Source organism: Pelophylax lessonae (assembly GCF_965119305.1).
Source record: "Pelophylax lessonae genome assembly, chromosome: 2".
Classification (NCBI taxonomy): domain Eukaryota; kingdom Metazoa; phylum Chordata; class Amphibia; order Anura; family Ranidae; genus Pelophylax; species Pelophylax lessonae.
In genome coordinates, this window is record NC_138769.1 from 297,542,859 (window position 1) to 297,557,010 (window position 14,152).

The window sequence follows — 14,152 nt, forward strand, 5'->3', positions numbered from 1 at the left end:
GTTTAAGGTAAAGCCTCGTACACACGCACAGATTGTTGGCCGTAAATTGTCGGCCAACGTCCGATCTGCCGATTGTAGGCTTGTTAGTATGATGCTTCCGACAACCAACTGCAAATTTTCGGCTGAAAAAAATCTGGTGTGCATGCTATAAAATTTTTGTTGGCCAACAAAGAACGGCCGATTGTTCCTCCAGTCAGTACAGATTTCGGCAGACAAAAATCAGATGAGCAAGACTGGGCATGCTCAGAGAAGAAAAAACACACGGAAAGTCAACCATCACATGACATCACTTCTGAAGTTGGATTTTGTTGGCCAACAAAAGTCCAGTGCAAGTCTAGAGCACATTTCAACCAACAAACAACACTGGACAAAAGACGGACGATCGGTTGGCCAACAATCTGTGCGTGTGTACGGGGGTTTAATCTAAAGGAAATCGAACAAAAAAAAGTTGTATAGTGTGTATCCAGCTTTAGTGAAACAGTTGAGAAGATTGAACAAGCTGAAGTTAGAATCTGGTGCAGCCCTGCATAGTAGCCAATCCGCTTCTGAGTGCAGAAGTTTTGGTAAATCACCCACACTGTATAAACTACATACATTACATACATACATTTTTTACTCTATACCAGCCTTTCTCAACTGTTTAAACTCAGGGGAACTCTTGAAATAGCTATTAGTTTTCATGGAAGCCCTGTTAATACATTTTTCTACAGCTCATGGCTCATGTTCAAGACATTGTAGAAAAGTTTGAATACAAGAATGAAGAATGTGTCATACCTAAACGGATTGACACCCAAAGTGGATAATTTAACCCCCTCCCCCCTTCCCCAAAAATGTAGAAGAAAATAATTTTCAGTAATAATCATGAAATAACAAATAATAAAGGCCAGAGAAGAATTACAGACAGTTGCAATAGTGGTCAGTGGAGAAATGCCCCTTATATTTGTGGTAAGTCTAGGTCATCCGTACCTTGGTATTTATTGGAGAATTGCATCCCTATGCAGGGAAATGCACTTTTATGCTATACTGCTAGTCAATACCAGCACAGTGGAAATAAGTAGTGTGGTGGTACCTCAACATTCCACCAATCAACCTTTAAATTAACTGTATTTTAGCTATCATATACATACAGTATCTCACATTTTTGTAAATATTTTATTATATCTTTTAGCGCCGGTTCACACTGCAGCGACGCTACTTCGCACCGCGACCTCCGAGGTCGCGGTGCGAGCAGCGCGCCGCGACCTCGGAGCGGCCGCCACGGACTTCATAACATTGAAGTCTATGGCGGTCGCCTCCGGGTCGCCCCAAAGAAGCTCCGGACCCTTTTTCTAGGTCGGAGCGACTTGTGTCGCTCCTATTAGAATGGGTCCGCAGCTTCCCTATGGGAGGCGACCTGTGAGGCGACCAGGTCGCCTCACAGGTTGCCCTAGTGTGAACCGGCACTTCATGTGACAACACTGAAGAAATTACACTTTGCTACAATGTAAAGTAGTGAGTGTACAGCTTGTATAACAGTGTAAATTTGCTGTCCCCTCAAAATAACACAACGCCATTAATGTCTAAACCGCTGGCAACAAATGTGAGCACACCCCTAGGTGAAAATGTCTAAATTGCACCCAAAGTGTCAATATTTTGTGTGGCCACTATTATTTTCCAGCACTGCCTTAACCCTCCTGGGCATGGAGTTCACTAGAGCTTCACAGTTTGCCACTGGAGTCCTCTTCCACTCCTCCATGACAACATCATGGAGCTGGTGGATGTTAGAGACCGTTTGAGGATGCCTCACAGATGCTCAAAAGGGTTTTGGTCTGGAGACATGCTTGGCCAGTCCATCACCTTTACCCTCAGTTTCGTTAGCAAGGCTGTGGTCATCTTGGAGGTGTGTTTGGGGAATACTGCCCTGTGGCCGATTCTCCGAAGGGAGGGGATCATGCTCTGCTTCAGTATGTCAAAGTATATTTTGTCATTCCTGGTTCCCTCAATGAACTGTAGCTCCCCAGTGCTGGCAGCACTCATGCAGCTCCAGACCATGAAACTCCCACCACCATGCTTGACTGTAGGCAAAACACACTTGTCTTTGTACTCCTCACCTGGCTGCCGCCACATGTGCTTGACACTGTCTGAACCAAATAAGTTTATCTTGCTCTCATCAGACCACTGGACATGGTTCCAGTAATCCATGTAATTAGTCTGCTTGTCGTCAGCAAACTGTTTGTGGGCTTTCTTGTGCATCATCTTTAGAAGAGGCTTCCTTCTGGGATGACAGCCATGCAGACCAATGTGATGCAGTTTGCGGCATATGGTATGAGCACTGACAGGCTGACCCCCCCACCCCTTCAACCTCTGCAGCAATGCTGGCAGTACTCATACATTTATGTCCCAAAGACAACCTCTGGACCTGACGCTGAGCACGTGCACTCAACTTCTTTGGTCGACCATGGCGAGGCCTGTTCTGAGTTGAACCTGTCCTGTTAAACCGCTGTATGGTGTTGGACACCGTGATGCAGCTCAGTTTCAGGGTCTTGGCAATCTTCTTATAGTCTATGCCATCTTTATGTAGAGCAACAATTATTTTTTAAGATCCTCAGAGAGTTCTTTGCCATGAGATGCCATGTTGAACTTCAAGTGACCAGTATGAGAGAGTGAGAGCGATAAAACCAAATTTAAAACACCTGCTCCCCATTCACACCTGAGACCTTGTAACACTAACGAGTCACATGACACCAGGGAGGGAAAATGGCTAATTGGGCCCAATTTGGACATTTTCACTTAGGGGTGTACTCATTTTTGTTGCCAGCGGTTTGACATTAATGGCTGTGTGTTGAGTTATTTTGAGAGGACAGCAAATTTACACTGTTATACAAGCTGTACACTCACTACTTTACATTGTAGCAAAGTGTAATTTCTTCAGTGTTGTCACATGAAAAGATATAATAAAATATTTACAAAAATGTGAGGGGTGTACTCACTTTTGTGAGATACTGTATAATACTGTATTCTTAGGCATCCTAAGAATATATGCTAAAAAACCAAGTACACCTGCAGCTCACTTTAGTAATGTCATAGATGTGTTTATTTTGATTAGTATACCTCGAGATCTAAACAGTGCATAACAATAGACAGTTTACAAAATACATTACATTTTTATTAGCAAAGCCATAAAATGTATATAAAACCATAATGCAGTACACTGTATCAGTTGTACAATGTGCAGTATATAAACTGGGTGAACAATTCTAGGGGGAGTATAAGTACTTAGATATCACACCCCCTAGAGATGTTTATCCCATTTATACATACAGCATTAAAGTGATTGTAAAGGTAAAAGTTTTTTTGTTTTTTTAATCTTAATCCATTCTATGGATTAAGATAATAAACCTTCAGTGTGCAGGAGCCCACCTAATACTTACCTCAGCCCATCTCTATCCAGCAATGTTGCAGGAGTGTCTCAGCTACCCAAGACTTTCCCTCCTCATTGGTGGAGATGGTAGGGCGGCGCCATTGGCTCCCGCTGGTGTCAATCAAATTCAGTGAGCTAATGAGGAGAGAGAGGGGGCAGAGCCGGGTCACAGCTCCATGTTTGTATAGGCACAGGGAGCTGCGGCTGCGCTCGGGTGCCCCCATAGCAAGCTGCTTGCTGTGGGGCACTCAACAGGAAAGAGGGGCCAAGAAAGCCAAAGAGGGACACAAGAAGAGGAGGATCCGGGCCACTCTGTGCAAAACCACTGCACAGAGCAGGTAAGTATAACATGTTTGTTATTTTTAACCAACAAAAAAAAAAAAAAAACGAGACCTTACAATCATTTTAAGGGGCTGGTTTACGAAAACTGGAGAGTGCAAAATCTGGTGCAGCTGTGCATAGTAGCCAATCCAATTCTAACTTCAGCTTGCTCAATTAAGCTTTGACCAAGAAAACCTGGAAGCTGATTTCTATGCAGAGCTGCACCAGATTTTTCCACTCTCCAGTTTTAGTAAATCAACCACTAGGTGCTTAGTAAAACTTTTAATGGTTGTATACATATTTTATGGCCTTGCTAATAAACATGCAAACTATTTTTTGTCCAAACAAATTCTGGTTTAATGGACTGTTTAGACTCTGAGTCATTGTTATCAATGTAAAATAATTTGTGCACCTTTAAAGTCCCCTAAGCCACTATTGTTTTTTTGGGACATTTTTCTGGTTGACTACAAAGGCTGAACGTAAACCAGAGGGTGTTTCTGTGTTCTTTTGTGTGGCATTGTTCAATTAACTGTCATCAGATAGAACCAGTTCTGTATCCTCAAATAATGAAAATGTGTACATTTGTAAGAAAATCTTTGTGAACCTTTGATATTTATTAGTGAAAGACTTGAAAATAACAAGCATACCATTTAACACTGTCAAATGTTTATTAAAAAGTAATAAAAATTTACCCATTCCAGAACGGTAAAGGTTGAGGATATAGCAAACAAATCTAAAGAAGTGTATTCCTTTGCAGTATATTCAGGATGGGAGTGAAGAGGGTATGGCAGTGGGCAGTATGTGCAGAAGAGTGCCTGGGGACTGAGGACTGAGTGTTGAAGAGTTATCACATATGGCTAGAGTAATGGGACCTGAGGGGTTAACCTACCTGAGTGGGTCTGGGTGCTGAGGTGTTTTTTCCTATATGCTGAGGACAGTTCACAAAGGGGTTCATGAACTCACACTAACACCTGAGTGCTAAAGGGTAATGCTTAGATGCTGATGACAAATTGATAGGTGGTTAATGTGCTTACACTTAGGGGTTGATGCATGTTTTTTTTTTTAAGCCTGTGGTGGGTGCGCAAACACTAAACTCTGGTAGGTGAACAAAAAAGTGCGTATGAACGCACACAAAGAAGTGCACTTAGGGTGTGTCTCCTTTCCACCTCCTGAAAAATTAGGACCCCTCTCTGACCCCCTGGGGTGCAAGGTTCCTGATGGGGGTAAGGCACACTCAGGCCCACCTAGCCAAAAGGCTTGACGTACCCCTCTCCTCATGATCAGCCAAAGCTGACCACTGAGTACTAGGTGAGGAGCTCTGCTGAAAAGAGACTCCCCAAAGCAGGGAAGGAAGAAACCTAATGGCCACACATCCTCCCCCTAGACTTCAAGGTAGGCCCGAGGACCCCACACCCATCACTAAGAGTGAAAAGGTAACACAAACATAAGTGCAGGTGGTACACATGGAGAGAAAAATAAATATGCAAATAAATAAAAGCTAGACCTTGCAGCTTGGTAACAAAAATTGCCCCAGTCTCAGCCAGGAGTCCTAGCACATGAGGCGTAGTGCCAGAAAAAGGCATTGGTATCCTGGCAAAGTGCTTGTTCTCACAGTGGGGTCTCAAACCCATAACACTAAAAGCACTCCAAGGGTGCCAGTCCAGAGGAAAGCTTGACATCATGGACTTTCTGCCTTCCCAGCCTATGACTAGACCAGGTAGCACAGTTGAAATCAGGAGGCACTTGGCCCCTTGTAACCCTTCATGCCAGTAAAGTATTTCTGACCAACACCTTATGTGGTGCATTCTCTATTCAGTTTCGGTAAGGTCCTTCAGGACTCCCTTCATACCAGCAAGAGCACTATACAACAGCCATCCTATCCTTAAGGACCAGACAAAATGTGGAGCGCCCCTGCTGGACACTGATAAAAACAGACACTACACTTGATCTAGCCAAAAGTCTGAGAAGTGAGGGGTTGATGCATATGCTGTTGAAGCAGGTCATATGCACTGCAGACAGGTCATTGAGGGGTTGATGGTAATAAGCTAGGGGACTGATGGGTAAGCGCTGTGGGTGACTGAAAGGTTGATGCACACACACTGCAGACAATATATGATGGGTTAATGGACATGCTCTGTTGCTGTCAGAATATCTAGAGAGCTTTGTGTACTGATGGGACACATTACTGCTGGCATGGATACTGGATAGAGAGTGGTGTGTGAAGCCCCTTTGCTTTCTGCACATCAGCTCTTAGCAATAAAATGGCACTGTAAATTGTTTAATCAAGCAGTTCTGCTCCAATGATGTATTCTGTTATCCCATTGCCTTAAGCCCCGTACACACGCAATGATTATCGGCCGACCGATCGTCCAACTTTTGTCCAGAGTGGTGTTTTGTTGGTTGGAATGTGCCTAGACTGCACACAAATTTTCTCGCCCAACAAAATTCTACTTCAGAAGTGATGTCATGTGTTGGGTTGCTTTCTTTGTGTTCTTTCTTCACTGAGCATGCCCAGACTTGCTCATCAGATTTTTCCCTGTCGAAATCTGTACTGACTGCACGAAAATCAGCCGTTGTGTTGACGGCCAACAAAAATTTTATAGTCTGCACACCAGATTTTTTTTTCGGCTGAAAAGTCAGAGTTGGTTGTCGGAAGCATCATACTAACAAGCCGAAAATCGGCAGATCGGACGTTGGCCGAAAATTCCCAGCCAATTTTCGACGCGTGTGTACGGGGCTTCTGACCGGCTATAGACGGTTCGAATCTTGGCCGATTCAGCAGGAATCGTCTGAGATTCAAACCATGTATAGAAAGGTTAAATTTACCAAGTCGATTGATCAATCAATTTGGGCACAGCTAGCCTACTGGATCTTACATGCGATTATCGCTAGCGCCTGGTATAGCCGCTTGCAATAATCACTTCCTTCTCCCGACGGGGATGGTTTCCCCCAACCACCCGCCGGGAAAATACAATGACTCGGCAGGAGGGATTCCTCTGCCAGCACTGTCTGTGGTGATGTGGGGATTGAGCGAATTGTGGTTGCAGGAAAGAAATTTGCACCGTGTATGGCTGGCCCTAATGGCCATAATTACCTTGAAAGATAGGGAAACTGCTAACTAGGAAAGAAGGCACCATCACCTTTGCTAGAAACATTTTTCCTGCAGCTTTTACACTTCTGTGTTGCAGAATGCATGCAAAATCACATGTTTTCTTGCAAAGCACAAAACGCAATGCCATTCTGCAGATGCGCGACAGGGCCATACATTTTTAATGGCACCCCACACATCTTGCTAATGCACATGCCAAAATGCATAGTATTAAAGTACAATGTGTTGTGGTGCAGCGCAAAATTTGGAAAGGGTCAGGACAGCCCATTGAAATGAATGCATGGTGTCAAAGTTTCCACAGGCAGGAGGTAGGGCTGAGTTAAAGTAAGAAGTATCAGACTGTACAGAGAATGTAGAACCTATAACCTGTTTACTATGCTTTTCCACTGAGATTTCTGCACCCATTATGAATAGAAAGAGGCAGGCTTTGGTAACCATAGCAACCTATTAACATCCTTCTTCCTTATCATTGCATGTTTGAAATGTGAACAGTCTCTATGCTACACATAAGCAAATATCTACTTGTCCTGGAAAAGAAGGTAGGTGGGCATATTGCACTGGGCTAGACCTAGTCCCAAGTCTTCTTGTTGCCACCAGGCTTCTATGACAGTAGTCCTAGAACTGTCTCCTATTAAATTCAAAGGAAAACTCCATCTAAATTTTTATTTTCCTAGTGTTGGACATATTAGGGAAGAGTTGAAACCGGAGATTTTTATTGCTGTCAGGGTCCACCATCAGTGTTTGCCCCGTCGACCATTGTCACGGATAAATCTTTAAGTGGGGATATCCATTACACAGCCATCAAAAAGTGGGATATTCACTCACTTTGATGCTATCTAAAACTTAAACAAAATGCTTAGCTAGAGTTCTGTGAACAACATTGTGTTAGCCTTTGATTACGAGCCTTGTGATTGCTGCCATTATTGTCACCAGGATCTGCAGTTGGTAACAAAAAGGACGGTGTTAAATGGCAGAATTAACAGAACAATAATGGCAAGGTACCCAAAGAGCCAGGTACAATTTCTACATGTGTTACACTGTTCAGGGGGCTGTGTGCCAACATCTGAGTACACTTTATCTGAATTTTTTTTTGAACACCTAAATAGGTCTAGCCTAAAGCCTCGTACACACGTTCAGATAATCGTACGAAAAAAATCGCATTCGACTTGATCGCACGATAATCTGATCGTTAGTACACAGCTTTCGGCTGCCGATCACGACAGTTCGTCCAACAAAATCCGAATGGACAAACACGAAAACTTTTGTCGTACTATAGCCTAGTAAGCAACAATCATTTAATCAGTACACTAAGCGTCCGCTTGAGCACGCATGATCAGAAACACAAAAATAACCTGGAAAAAGCCTGGCTGCCATTGTTTTTGTTTTACACTATCTGATACGTAGCTACGCAACCAGGAAGCTTTTCCAGAATAGTAGGAAAAAAATCATATGCTAAGTACGCATTGTTGAATACGATACTAGTATCGTGCAACAAAATACGAATGATAAGTCGTACGATTATCTGAATGTGTGTACGAGGCATAAAGCAGGGCATTTTTATACATATTAAGCCTTTTGGGCTCTTTCACACGGTCCGCTCCGTAGGCAGATCCGTGTTGCTCAGCAGGGATCGATCCGCGATCCCCGCTGAGCCGGGCGGATGACAGCTCCGTCTCCGCTTGCAGAGCGGACCGCTTGTTCGCTCTCATCAGATCCGCTCCGCTCCGATTACTGAACGGATGGAAAAATAGGGTTTCCATCCGTCCAGATTTCACGCACAGGATCGGATGCGGATGGCAGCGGGTGTCAGCGGAGGTGTTTCCGCTGACACCCGCTGCCCCATAGAGCTGCATGGAGGATCCGATCAGATCCGCCTAAAAAACTGACAGGCGGATCTGATCGGATCGCCCGTGTGAAAGAGCCCTTGGAATCTCTCTCAGATCGTCTCTTTCCTAAAATAAACAAAACTGGCACCTTCTGTTCCTGATTTAGGCCTCTTTCACACGGCTGTTCAGTTTTTTTGTTCCGCCCTGGTGCTTTTTTTTTTTCTTTGCATGGACACAGATGTCCGCATATCATCCCATCCGTTTGCGGATGATATACGGACATAATGTATGTCTATGGGCATTGCGGATGTCAGCGGATGACACCGCTGACATCCGATTTTGCATCCGTTCCGTCTTTTAAATGGAACAAAAATAGGGTTCTGTTGCGTTCCAAAAAACGGAACAGAACTGAAAGGACGAAAATTGGATGTCAGCGGATGGTCATCCACTGACATCCGCAATGCCATTGACATACATTATGTCCGTATATCATCTGCAAAAAAATAGGATGATATACAGACATGCGGAACGCCCGTGTGAAAGAGCCCTTACCTGTTATAATTCAGTTATGACATCATTGTTGTTTATATTATGAATAAAAGTTGTAGTAAATGATGTCATCAGTCTCCCAACCATTCTTATCTTTGTCACAGGCAAATAGAGCAGCTGTCTGGACAGCTGGCCAGGGCATGTTTTGAAAGTTAAGGTTTCAAATAGTTCAATAGTGGACCTGCCTCTACTGGGAATTCCAGCTGCTTCTAACTCATTACTCCATGGCAGACATTTTCATTTCTCATGTTTGTAACTGAAAAGATACTGTAATAAAAAAAAAGAAATATATTTTGAAGTGTGATTGTAAGCTAGCCCTGCAGATATAAAATACAATTGCTTTTCCTGACTAAGTACTGCATTAATATATATTTTTATACAGCGGTAATGTCTGTGTCTGATTTTTTTTCAGTTAGTTGAAATATATAGCTAGCCATACACATAGCTATTTGTGATAGATTTTCTTTGCAAACAACTAAATAAATTGATTGAAAATGCAATGAATCATCCATAGATGTATGTGGAACTAAAAAAAAAAAAAAAAAAATCCAATATATTTCAGCTTACAGTATTTAAATGTGATGGCTGCATTTGTTTTCACTTTTCAGGCTAAGAACATTTTCAGCAAGCACAGGCAATACCTGTTGATCTTGCTAGAGATACAGGGGTTGATTTACTAAAACTGGAAAGTGGAAAATCTGGTGCAGCACTGCATAGAAACCAATCGGCTTCCAGTTTATTTTTTGGTCAAAGCTTAAGGGCTCTTTCACACGGGCGTTCCGTATGTCCGTTTTTCATCCCATCCGTTTGCGGATGAAAAACGGACATAATGTATCTCTATGTAAATACGGATGTCATCGGATTATCATCCTCTGACATCCGTTTTTTGTCAGTTCAGTTCAGTTTTTTTGAACGGAGGAGAACCCTATTTTTTCTTCCTTTCAAAAAACGGAACTGAAGCAAAAACGGATGTCAGTGGTGTCATCCGCAGACATCCGTATTTACATAGACATGCATTATGTCAGTTTTTCATCCGCAAACGGATGGGATGAAAAACGGACATACGGACCGGATGACACAAGTGTCATCCGTGTCCGTTACAAAAAAAAAAAAAAGGACCTGATCGGGCAAAAAAAAAGGAACGCCCGTGTGAAAGAGCCCTAACTGAACAAGCTGAAGTTAGAAGCTGATTGGCTACCATGCACAGCTGCACCAGATTTTGCACTCTCCAGTTTTAGTAAATCAACCCCACCGTGTCCTTGTCACTTTCCATAATGAACCTAATTAATTGTGAAAACTACTAGTTCCATCAATTTACCATGACTGATGAAGATGAACAAAGAAAGACATTCTCAAAGTCAAGCATATATGAAAACCATTTCTCAATGAGTAAAGACAAAAAGGGGCAGGGAGTGTGATCTACAGGAAAAATGCACAAAAAAGAGAAAACCAAAGCAGCTATTACAAAACAAAAATGATATATACTGCAGTATACCAGTCCTAGAGGGCTGGTATACTGCAGTATATTTTATTTTTGTTTTGGGGTTTAGATACACTTTAATTTGAAATAGTCTCTCATCTTTTAGATATGCTGAATCAAAAATAAAGATTGTGTTAAAGTTTAAATATAGGCAAAACTTTTTTTTCATTATGGGTAGAGCAACAAGGGAGGGTTATAACCCCTGTCACAATGTTTTTTCACCATGTCCCATTGCAGAGATTTCCCTTCACTTCCCGTCTTTTAACCAAACAGGAAGTGATAAGAAATCCCTGTAAATTATTGGGAATCACTTGGGGACCCCCAGACCATCAGAACTAGTATCCCTATTGGAAGATTTCCCTATTACTTTTCTGGGGACAACCCAAAATTTGGAATTTTCTTCTACTTTCACTTTCAATGATAATGGTAAACAGGGCAAATAGAGGGGGACACAGACAGCAATAAAAACTCTCTCCACTCTATCCAAAATAAAATAAAAGGTTATGCCTTTAGGTTTACTTTAAAGTTGGTGTTAACCCACACTGCTAAGTTTATATAATCCTCTTTTTTCCTAATTCTAGGTGCTCCTGTCTCTGTGTTTTATAAAAGCAATGCTGGCTTTACCCGATTTCAGAGCGTTATTTCGGCGATCACGTGACTTGCTGCCTCTCTCCTCTCTCCGCCTGATCGCTTCAACAGGCGGGGCTGAGATTCCCCCGCTGACATCAGTCAGGAGGGGAGGAGGCGAGAGCCGGCCAGTCACGTGACTGCCGAGCAGGCGCTCTGAAATCAGGTAAAGCTAGCATTTTTTTATAAAACACAGTGACAGGAGCACCTAGCATTAGGAAAAAAAAGAGCATTTTATAAGATATTAAAAGGTTTTTCAGCAGCAGTAGGGGAGGCGGCAGGCACCTGACACAAGAGCAGAAAGCAGGGAGGGGTGGGGGGAGGAGGACAGAGCGAGACAGAGGAGGACCGTGCAGGGCTGTGGGTAACAGAGGTACGTACACTGACCACGGTGTCAGGGCTCAGCAGCCATGATACACCGTGGTCAATTTACAGGCGGAGGGCTGAAACTGGCAGGATCAGCCAGGTATTTCAGGTGATAACAGGGGCCAAATTGCACAGCATAAGCACTGTGCTGTGTAAGGCCCCTTTCAAATGGGCTTTCCGATCCGCCTGTCAGTTTTTCAGGCGGACCAGATCGGAGGCTCCATGCTTACACCCGCTGCTATCCGATCCGATCCTGTCCATGAAATCCGGACGGATGGAAACCCTATTTTCCATCTGTCCGGAGGATCGGATAGGATCGGATGAAAACGGACAGGCGGTCCGTTCTCATCCGATCTCCCCATAGAGGAGAGCGGGGATCTGACAGCTCTGTCTCTGCATACAGAGCGGAGAGGGAGCTGTCATCCGCCTGCTCAGCGGGGATCGGCGGATCGATCCCCCGCTGAGCAGAACAGACTCCGTCAGACGCACCGCCCGTGTGAAAGAAGGCTAACATGCTTTAAAGGAACAGGATCTTTATTTTTTATATTTGGGGTAACAAACTCTTTAATGAAAATGCTGCTATAAAAAATTAAAATGTAAATAAATAGCCAAGTGCAGGATATTGAATTGTACTGGCCTGGCCACAGCAGGATGACTGAAAAAGTGCTGCGTGTTAGCATAGGGCGTATTCCGGTTTGCTAAATACATTTGTCAGGCACAGTAGTGTACAGTTTTGATTGTAATGTTGTTTCTAGCTAATTCTGTATCTTCACATGTTTCTTAAAAATAAAATACCCTGAATTTTGCACGTTTTGAGCGCTGCCCAGGTTTCCTATTTTTAGCAATACACCTTTTACTTTTTGGTTTGATATTTTAAAATTGCCTCATTATGATTAATGACTTTGGTTGTATGCCCTTTCACATCCAATTACTGGTGCCCATAATACATACAAACACAAAACTTAACAATATTACAGTATTGAACAAATATTATTATTCAAGGATTAAAGGGTTGACCAAACGCCTTGGATTCCTTTAGAGCAGTGGTTCTTAACCTTGTTGGAGGTACTGAACCCCACCAGTTTCATATGCGCATTCACTGAACCCTTCTTAATTGGAAAAATAAAATATGATGTATAAAATATATATATATTAGGTATATATTTATACATAGGTGCACAAAATGAACAAAACCATTAAGAACAAAGAACAAAACCATTAAAACATGATTTTCACACAAAAACATAATAATGAATATTTACTGCAAATTAGTGTGACTTCTGCTGTTGTCTGGTTGTCAGAGACCAGTTCAGAAATGCGTGGCTTTATCTTGGCAAGTGCCACTCTCATGTCATCATGTCTCATGTCACCTCACCCTGGCCTGCTGTAAGGGGGGATCTATATGGGGGACCTCACCTCACCCTGGCCTGCTGTAAGGGGGAGATCTATTTGGGGGACGGGACCTCACCTCACCCTGGCCTGCTGTAAGGGGGGATCTATATGGGGGACCTGGTCCCCCATATAGATCCCCCCTTACAGCAGGCCAGGGTGAGGTCCCCATATAGATCCCTGGTCCCCCATATACTGTAGATCCCCCCTTACAGCAGGCCAGGGTGAGGTGAGGTCCCGTCCCCCATATAGATCTCCCCCTTACAGCAGGACAGGGTGAGGTGAGGTCCAGACTCTGGCCTGCTGTAGGGGGGGATCTATATGGGGGACCCCAGAGTGACCTGACCTCACCCTGGCCTGCTGTAGGGGGGATCTATATGGGGGACCTCACCTCACCCTGGCCTACTGTAAGGGGGGGATCATGTCCCCCATATAGATCCCCCCTTACAGCAGGCCAGGGTGAGGTCCCGTCCCCCATTTAGATCTCCCCCCTTACAGCAGGCCAGGTTCCCCATAAAATAGATCCCCTTTACATAGTCTTCTCAGTGTTCTCACACAGTCAGTCACTAGACTAGTACAGCCAGTACTACTCCAGTCCTACCTTTTTTTTCACCTGTGTCCCGACTCCCGATCACAGGCTAGGTTTTCCTCCTGCAGGCTGCAGCACCACTGTCACTACTGGCTCTCTGGCCTCTCACCTGCCGGCTTCTTCTGCTGCTGCGGCTGCGGCTGCCTGGCCTGGTGGTTCTCTCCCGCGCTGCACTGGGCGGCCCCTGCATGGGTTAGTCCTTCCCCCAGACAGTCCCTCTCCGCACGGCATTCCTGGCCTGTCCCCCCCACCACCACCACTCCACAGTGGGCGAAGCCGGCTCCGGCTGAATCGGATTCGGCCGGGAGCGGAGCTGCACAGCCAGCAGTGAGAGTGAGCCAGGGGCAGAGAGAGCTGCGAGTGCGAGTGGAGCGGGAAAGGAAGGACATGCCCAAAACTGGAGAAATAGTCCCTGACAGCGAAGTGGTACTAACGGAGGGTGTGCCGAACCCTCGAGATTGACCCACCGAACCCCTGGGGTTCGATCGAACCCAGG

At 44.2% G+C, this 14,152-nt stretch overlaps 1 protein-coding gene across 6 annotated transcripts in view; it reads left to right on the forward strand.

Annotated features, from left to right (window-relative positions):
- NAV1 (neuron navigator 1) overlaps positions 1–14,152 on the forward strand; it is a 296,089-nt gene that overhangs the window by 176,616 nt on the left and 105,321 nt on the right. The gene's annotated exons all lie outside the window — the stretch shown is intronic.